Below are 8,134 nucleotides of genomic sequence, written 5' to 3' on the forward strand. Positions count from 1 at the left end.
TCCTTCGAGCAGGGGGGAATTAACCCTGCTGGCTCTGACAGCGAACACAGTCGCTTTAGCAGCTTTTTGCTCAGAGCGACTTTGGACATCATACTCCCAGGCTTTCTGCACGAATCTCTTAATATCAGTCACTTTCATGGTCTGTGCATCTGTATGCATTAAGATCATCTTTCTGACTGATGGGTGGAGATTCGCAATGAATAAACCCTTGAAATGTATGTTCTCTTCGCAACCCTCATCATTTCGTCCTGCAAAATAAGTTCGTCTAAGTCTCTCGTAATATTCGCGAGGGGACTCTGCTCTCTCGTGCTTAATGTTAAGAGCGGCGGCTATCGCAGCAGTCGGGTCAATAAACGCACTGTATTCTTCGATAAGTGCTTGACATAGCTGCTCAAAGTCATTACAGACTTCTTTCATCTGCCTAGCCATCCACTCATGTACAGCTCTGCTGGTAGTTTTCCTGACCAGAAACACTTTCTCCTGTTCTGTGGCGTTTGGCAGGAACTGCAGGTTATACCTGAGGTCTTGAATATAACTCTCGATATTATTCTCTGACACTGCGGGGTCAAATCTCTCTATGTCCTTCGCTAGCTCTCTCAATGAATGGAGATTTATTCTTCTAGCTTCTCCGCTGACGGAGATATGGAAGAGATCGTGGTCAGACTTGTCGCTGCTAGAGAGAGTGCTTAATAGCGACTCGAATTCAGACCTTTTAGCAACCATCGTTAAACTTAAAGAGTATTACTTTTAAGTACGAAATCACAGTTTTACCATAGAAAACCACAAGATCAAGTATGCAATCAACCCGGTAGATTGCAAAAGATCACAAAACAATCAAGCACTGCTTAAAGAGCAAGGGGAACTTTTTTCCTTTCGGCTTTCAGCACACTGTATTGTCGTGTATGAAACCCGCGGCGTTTTATATGAATTATTCCGCTTGGTTGATTCATTTCAGTCTTGCCACGCCCACCCAGGGACGCCATAAATGTAGTGTTTCATAGCCGTTCAGGGACGCCAAATATGTAATCATAGTGGCTCTCTGAAGGCACCAGTTCTGTAGGGTTTGGGCATTTACTGAGACAATTATTAATTGTAGCAGTAAATCACAAAGTTGATTCTTTTGATGGCTTTAGAATCCAACCACGCGACATAACTCAAACAACGCGCACACACAGGTACTAATACACGAGGATAAATTTATTAATACATAGAATATGCATATAAACCTAACAGATCTTATCGTGAGGGTTATCAGAATACAAAAGGTATATATTCAATCAGTTACGAAGTGTTACACATCAAGAGGACATACGTTCAGTATATCATTCATTAAGACCGTTTCGTAAAGTGAACTTGGTTACAACTTCTACATTAGATACTCAAAACAAGTACATAACTCTTAGGAATTAAATTGATATCAACTGGTTGGGATAACAATTGAATTCTCGAGCTGTAATGCATTGAAGTTGAATACTCATCCAATTTCTGGGGATTCAGATCTCCTGCAGGCACAAACAATCAGCTGCAGGCTTGTTGCTGTCCAATCCGCGCTCTCTGGCTCCGTGCCAGGCTGTGCTGTGCGGCTTGCGACGGTGCGCTGCTGATGCTCACTGACCGGCTAGTTAGTGTTGGCTTTAACTAGCAAAGTTTGTGCACAGGAGAAAAGATGACTGTGGATCCCAGCAAGTCAGGAAGAGGACCGGTTCGTTCCTGATGAAGAGCTAGTTCTGAATAGTGATTCAGCTGTCCACAGTTCCGATCTGTTCACGAGGCCTGCTGCTGGTTACTCTCTGGCAACCTCCACTCTAGACTCTTAGAACAAAGGAAAGTTCTGGCACTCGGACACACTGGCCGTTCCGTGGTTGTCCGGGCTGAGTCTCAGGATGGTCAGGAGGCGCGCTGCGAGAATGTCCTGCCCTTGGGAGCCTTCTGCTCCTGGGCCGTCCTGCCCTGGAATTCTCCTTTGAATTCCCTTTAGAACAGTCCACAGAATCCTCTCCAGAATCTTACTGAATCTCCCGAATCTGAATCTTGTTGAATCTGAATCTTGTTGAATCTGAATCTTGTTGAATCTCTCAGGCTCTCTGTGTTGCCTGTTTTTACCTGGAGGAACTTCAGCTTGTTGATTGGCTGAAAGTTCCATGGGCATCAGAGTCCCACGTGGGTTACTCGGCCCTACCAGTCCCTGATTGGTTGATTAAGGTGAGATATGAGTCACTTAGTCCTGACACTTAGTAATGCAGTCCAGATGTCCAACTGGCACTCCCTAGACATAAAGGCGCCAATGGACGACCATTGATCATGATAGCCAGGCTTAGCTAAGTGCACCCCCCTTTGGGAGCTGTCCTAGGAAACCTTAAATCACCCTAATGGTCTCTCTGTGGCTGCACCACAGAGATGAACAGAGAAATGGGGCCTCATTTGGGAAGCTCAGAAACACTTAATTCTGCCTTATTATTAAGCCTCGCCGCTACACTGGTTTCCCAGTAACACCTTTATGCAGAAGCTCCACCTGCTCTTAGTTGCCCAATAGCATAATTATTCTGGGGGTACTTTCAGTTACACCCATGCAGTTGTTTCCAAGAGCACAGAGACCACTATTGGATAAGAGACAGCAGGCGTTTCTTCTGTGGTAGCTTTCCAGAGCTGTGGTATACTTTATCTGTGCACACGATTACAGATTAACCTACTGGGCTGTACTGAACAAGCAGTGTGTTGCTGATGAAGGGGTGGCATTGAGCTCGTACAGTAAGTGGGGTTGATGGCCTGTTTTTGCGTTTCCTTCATTCACTTTCCAGAGCCATGATGGACACACGGGGGGGGGGTGACAGAAAAGGCAGAGCAAGGCAGGCGATAACGAGAGACTCAGAGATCAGCACAAACCTCAGCTCTATGTTTGCAACTGGCGTTCGGCAGGTGGGCAGAACTGGCTCATTTAATCCTTAAAGGCAAGAATTACATCCAGAACTGTGACCCACCCTCTCCAATTCACTTATTTTCAGCTGCCCCGAGACAGTGACGGGTCTAAGGGGGCTGCTGGGGATGGGCGGCCCAAGCTTTCAAACCCCCCAAAATATAAGAACCCCCACATACAGTTCCCCCAAGATCCCAGACTAACAGCAGCAGCAGAGAAGCATGTTTGCTCCCATCCTTCAGTCCTTTTGTAGGCCTGCAATGGAAAGCCCTCCCCCCCCCCCCCCATCCTCAAACACAAACATCCAGGTATTTCTGCAGCTGCAGGCTGCCTCTCTGAATGTTATCTCCCCCTCCTGTTGCAGATTGTTGGCTGAGGGCCTATTCTCTTGGCTCTCCATTGCGCAAGACTCTAAATTAAGAGACTTGTCACTGAGAGCCCTGGGGGCCTCCAGCTCATTACTGTTATCTTATCTGCACAAACACCCAAAGCCCTTTTTACAGCAGCGGGCAGTATTATTAATCTGCCTCTGCTGTGTCCACAGTGGAGTGACAGGACTCCTTCTGTCATCTCTCCTGCAACCCAGGTCACTTCTGTGGCCAGTGCGTCTTGGAGTTAAGCCGGCGTCACAGGACACGACTTCCAGTCGGAGAGCATGTCAAATTTACCAGCTACAGTTGCTGAATCTCGCGGCCTTTTTCTGTCCTAGAGGGTGTCAAATTATACGACGAGGAATCGCAGGGGGTGACATTCCCTCATGACTTTTCATCGCCGCTCCAAATGTCGTGCTGGGCCGCGAAAGTACCGCGAGGGCGCCGCGTTTTGGCAGCCAATCACCGTGGAGCACAAGAGGAGCGCCGCGCGAGAGTAAACAAACAACATGGAGAACGAGCACATAGACATCTGGAGAAAACGGGCATTGTTTCCCACAAATAAACATCGTCACGAATATCATTCTGCTATATACATATAGGACAAATTTACAAAAATAAAACAGTTAAAAATATAAAACAAATATTGTAAACAAGTATTGCGCTATAACGTGTAATATAATGGGCACTTTAGCTCACAAGTACACATCTGGCTCAGTGTCCACCCCTACGACTGGCGATTCGCTATGGGAAAATCGAACCAGTTTGCTTTGGTCATAGCGAGTCGCAGAGAGTTGTGGGGGCTGTTAAGAGCACTATGACTGACGGCAACGGGCATGCGCTGCGACTCTCTACAACTCGCTGCAATTTTCTTACGATTATGTAAATGAAGGCTACGACTGAAAATCCTAGGAAAAGTCAGGTAGTGTGACACAGCCATCGGCCCAGGTGTTGCAAAGATCGAAGGCTGACAGACTGAACAGGTCCCTTCGTGCCAGTAACAACCACAAGCGAGAACTTCCTGACACATGAACCTTTGAAAGGAAGATTCCTTCTTAATGAGTCCCCGAGGATGCCCACACGAAAAGACTCCGAAACTTCCAGTCGGGCTGCTCCTGCTCAACATGGAATCTGATCAGGTCAGACGAGGCTCACAGCAAAAGGGCATACCAGATTGCTGTTGTAGTGACACGTGTGGACCAGTAGGTGGAGCTCTTGCATCAGGGCCACAAATTCCAAACCACTGCAATGGTACGATTTCAGAGTGTGCTGCACTGTATAACAGTTTTGTGTTTGGATGAGCTGTTAAACAGAGGAGCATGTTGCAATATCTGAAAGAGCAGCACAGGTGCTCTTTCAAAATACCCAGGCATTCTCAATACTGCCTACTTGCATTACTTTTTGCCACTGCAGGTGGAGCTCTTGTCCGCTGGATAAGATATTCTACAGGAATATGTCAATCACACCAGAAGTAGTCTTAGGAATTAATTTAATCTTCACTCTTAGATCATGTAAAATAATTATTTCCAGAAATATCATTTGTCCTGAACTGCTTACTGGTGATATTTGTGTTTGTCATATTGTTGCATTGGACTCGCAAAACAAAACACAACAAGAAAACTAAATTCCCCTGGTTGCCTATAAGGCTGCAGTTGAATAATAATGGGCCCCAGGCTGTAGGAACAGCCGTCTTTTAGACAAGATGAAAACCTGATATCCACTCAATACTATGGATGCACAAGATGCATGGTCTTCTATTTCAAGTGCTGAGATGTGGTAAATAGAAAGTAAGTAAATGTTAAAAGCAAAATTAGCAAGTGTTTTGTAGAGCAACAGACAGCACTGGGGGCACAACTGTTACAAAAGAGGCTGAAGTTGTAGCACTGGAGCTGTTATGCGGAGAGAATTCTGAACTCAGGAGCCAGAGTGAAGCTACTTTTCTAAATGGACATCGGGTGGAATATTCTGTAATGCAGACTCTACTGATAATAAGTAATCAGTGCATCCTTCTTGAGTTGGATGATTGATTATCATACATATAGAGTCATTTCCTCAGGCAGCAATATCTGCACTCTGTTTACTGGACGCCATGGCAAGAGATGACAATATAAACAAAGTTATACAGCCCTTTGGAACTCCAACTGGACTTGGATCTCTTCTGCAAAACACCACCCTTTCAGGCTGTAGAACAGTAATAATTTTAAAAACATATCAAAAGACCAAATAATGGGCAAAGCTATGCAGCAGTTCCATCAATTCATTTTATAACCACTTCATCAAATTCAGGGTTGCAGGGGAGCCAGAGCCTATCCCAGCAAGCAACAGGTGCAAGGTGCAGTAATTAGTGACTAAATTTCAAAGTAATTGATGCCAGAGAGCTATGTAACTCAATTACTTTATCCCCCTCTTGTGGTCAAATACGGAATAGCAGTTTCACGGTCCTTTGTCTTAAGGCCGTATTTCCACCAGCCTCAATGACTGGTTAAAAAGAGTCCAGTGCCTGACTTGTTTCCTTTTCTTTAATCGACCCTTTGAGGAAGGTAACAAAAAGTACACTACAATGCAGAACATACAAACAGCTGCTCAGCTTTTCTAACTATGAGCTGTAAAGGAGACTCTAAGCCATTTCAGATTTAATTTCAGCAAACTCCAACCAGTGCAGACCAAGGACAAGATGGGTGCAGAATTGAAATCTTTACTAGCTTATTTTGCACAATTTAGACAAGATGGGATCCGATTGCTGTGCAATGGGATTCTTTCAACTCCATCGCTATACAATCCTCTGTTAAGTAATAATAAATAATAATAATAATAATTGCTTACACTTCTATAGCACTTTTCTGGACACTCCACTCAAAGCGCTTTACAGGTAATGGGGATCCCCTCCACCACCACCAGTGTGTATCCCCACCTGGATGATGCAACGGCAGCCATAGTGCGCCAGAACGCTCCCCACACACCAGCTCTCAGTGGGGAGGAGAGCAGAATGATGAAGTCAGTTCAGAGACGGGGATTATTATGAGGCCATGATTGGTAAAGGACAGGGGGGAATTTGGCCAGGATACTGGGGTAACACCCCTACTCTTTTCGAGAAACGCCCTGGGATTGTTAATGACCACAGAGAGTCAGGACCTCGGTTTTACGTCTCATCTGAAGGATGGCACCTTTTTCTTACAGTATAGTGTCCTTGTCACTATACTGGGGCATTAGGACCCACACTAACCGCAGGATGAACGCCCCCTGCTGGCACCACTAACACCTCTTCCAGCAGCAACCTTAGTTTTTCCCAGGTGGTCTCCCATCCAGGTACTGACCATGCTCACTAAGTGCAGGGTATCTTCCATGTAATTTATGCCAAGTACTGGTCCTCAAATTAGTGTCTAATAAAGGCAGGTTAATATAAATGGGAGACAATTAGGTATTGCACCCTTTTAACACCTCATTGAAGCTGTGTGTTACACTAATATCATTCCCCGGAGCACTTCCTCTTTCCACTTTCTCCAACCAAGAGTGGAAATAGCAGGAGCCTTTGATCTCCAAATGCATCACACCCCTGCTCCACCAGGTGTTGAAGTTTCTTACCTGAGTGCAGCGCTCTGTCCCATCAGCACTCCATTCCAAAACTCGGGAGCCACCGTCCTGCGGGACTTCAAACCAGGTGCTGGCAAATGGCAGAATGAGGATGGGGAAACCGATATGCTGACCTTAATGCAGAGCAGCAATTTGAACTGAGTGTTCCCAGGTGCAAAGCACCAAAGGCAGCTCACGATTAACCAAGCCCCACTGGAGACAGCCAGGCCTTTTTCAATCACAGTTGATTGATTGTGCTGGTGAGCGATGACATCAGTGAGAGACACAGCAACTCGCCTGTCAGGTGCTGTGGAGCTCACACTGTGCCAGAGCAGCACGCTAGCTGGTTCGTGGGTTCAATCATCCTGGGTGGGATATGGTTCGCGTCCACAGCATCAAATCCCAAACGGCCGATTTCACAATGGGTGAGTAGTACAACAGGAGGTAATTGTCAATTCCAAATTTGAGGAAAAAAAACGATTGACTGTGGCTTAGTTGCAATTAGAGAGACAGCAATAAAGATCGTAACAAGAGATAACTATGATGACTGCAATAAATGTAGTGATACCAATAGCACAGACAGTGGTACTGACATTAACGGAGATTATGTCAGTAACAGTAATGACTGGGATCTTTAATTAAACTGTTCAAAATTGCACTGGCCATCCTAGGTAAATCATTAAACCAATCCTGTATCTCCAAGCAGCACTGCGCATCAAAAGATACTTATCACTCTCTTTATGCGTGTTTGCTGGAAAAATAAAGCATACAGATCCTGCATTTGATGAAAGGTGTTTGGAGTCACTTAGATCAACAGATTATTCCATTTTAACCATGATACACCTGAGTGACTCCGATAATTGTGCAAGCAGTCCTCTTGTTTGTGAGAAAGTTGTTTGCCTGCAGGTGATGAGCTGATTTAACTTGCCGAAAGTCAAGTCTGGAAAGATCCCCGGGCTTTTCTCGATAAGAGTAGGGAGTTATCCCAGTGTCCGGGCCAAATTTCCCTCCCTCGGCCTTCACCGTGGCCTCCAAATTGTCCCCATGTGTGACTGGCTTGCACTTGCCCTGCGATGGACTGGCGTCCTGTCCAGGGTGTACCCTGCCTTGCGCTAGGCTCCCACGTCCCGCGACACCGTACAGTACAAAGCGGTTTGGCAAATGACAGGACAAGTCAAGTCTGGTGAAAATCAAGGCTAGCAGAGACAGGAAGCGATATGCTGTCCTTTCCGAGCGAGTGATGCCTTCGTAGCATCAGGATTGCACTGTCCCTCTCCTG

Source organism: Atractosteus spatula, chromosome 25, assembly GCF_055471065.1.
Source record: "Atractosteus spatula isolate fAtrSpa1 chromosome 25, fAtrSpa1.hap1, whole genome shotgun sequence".
Classification (NCBI taxonomy): Eukaryota; Metazoa; Chordata; class Actinopteri; order Semionotiformes; family Lepisosteidae; genus Atractosteus; species Atractosteus spatula.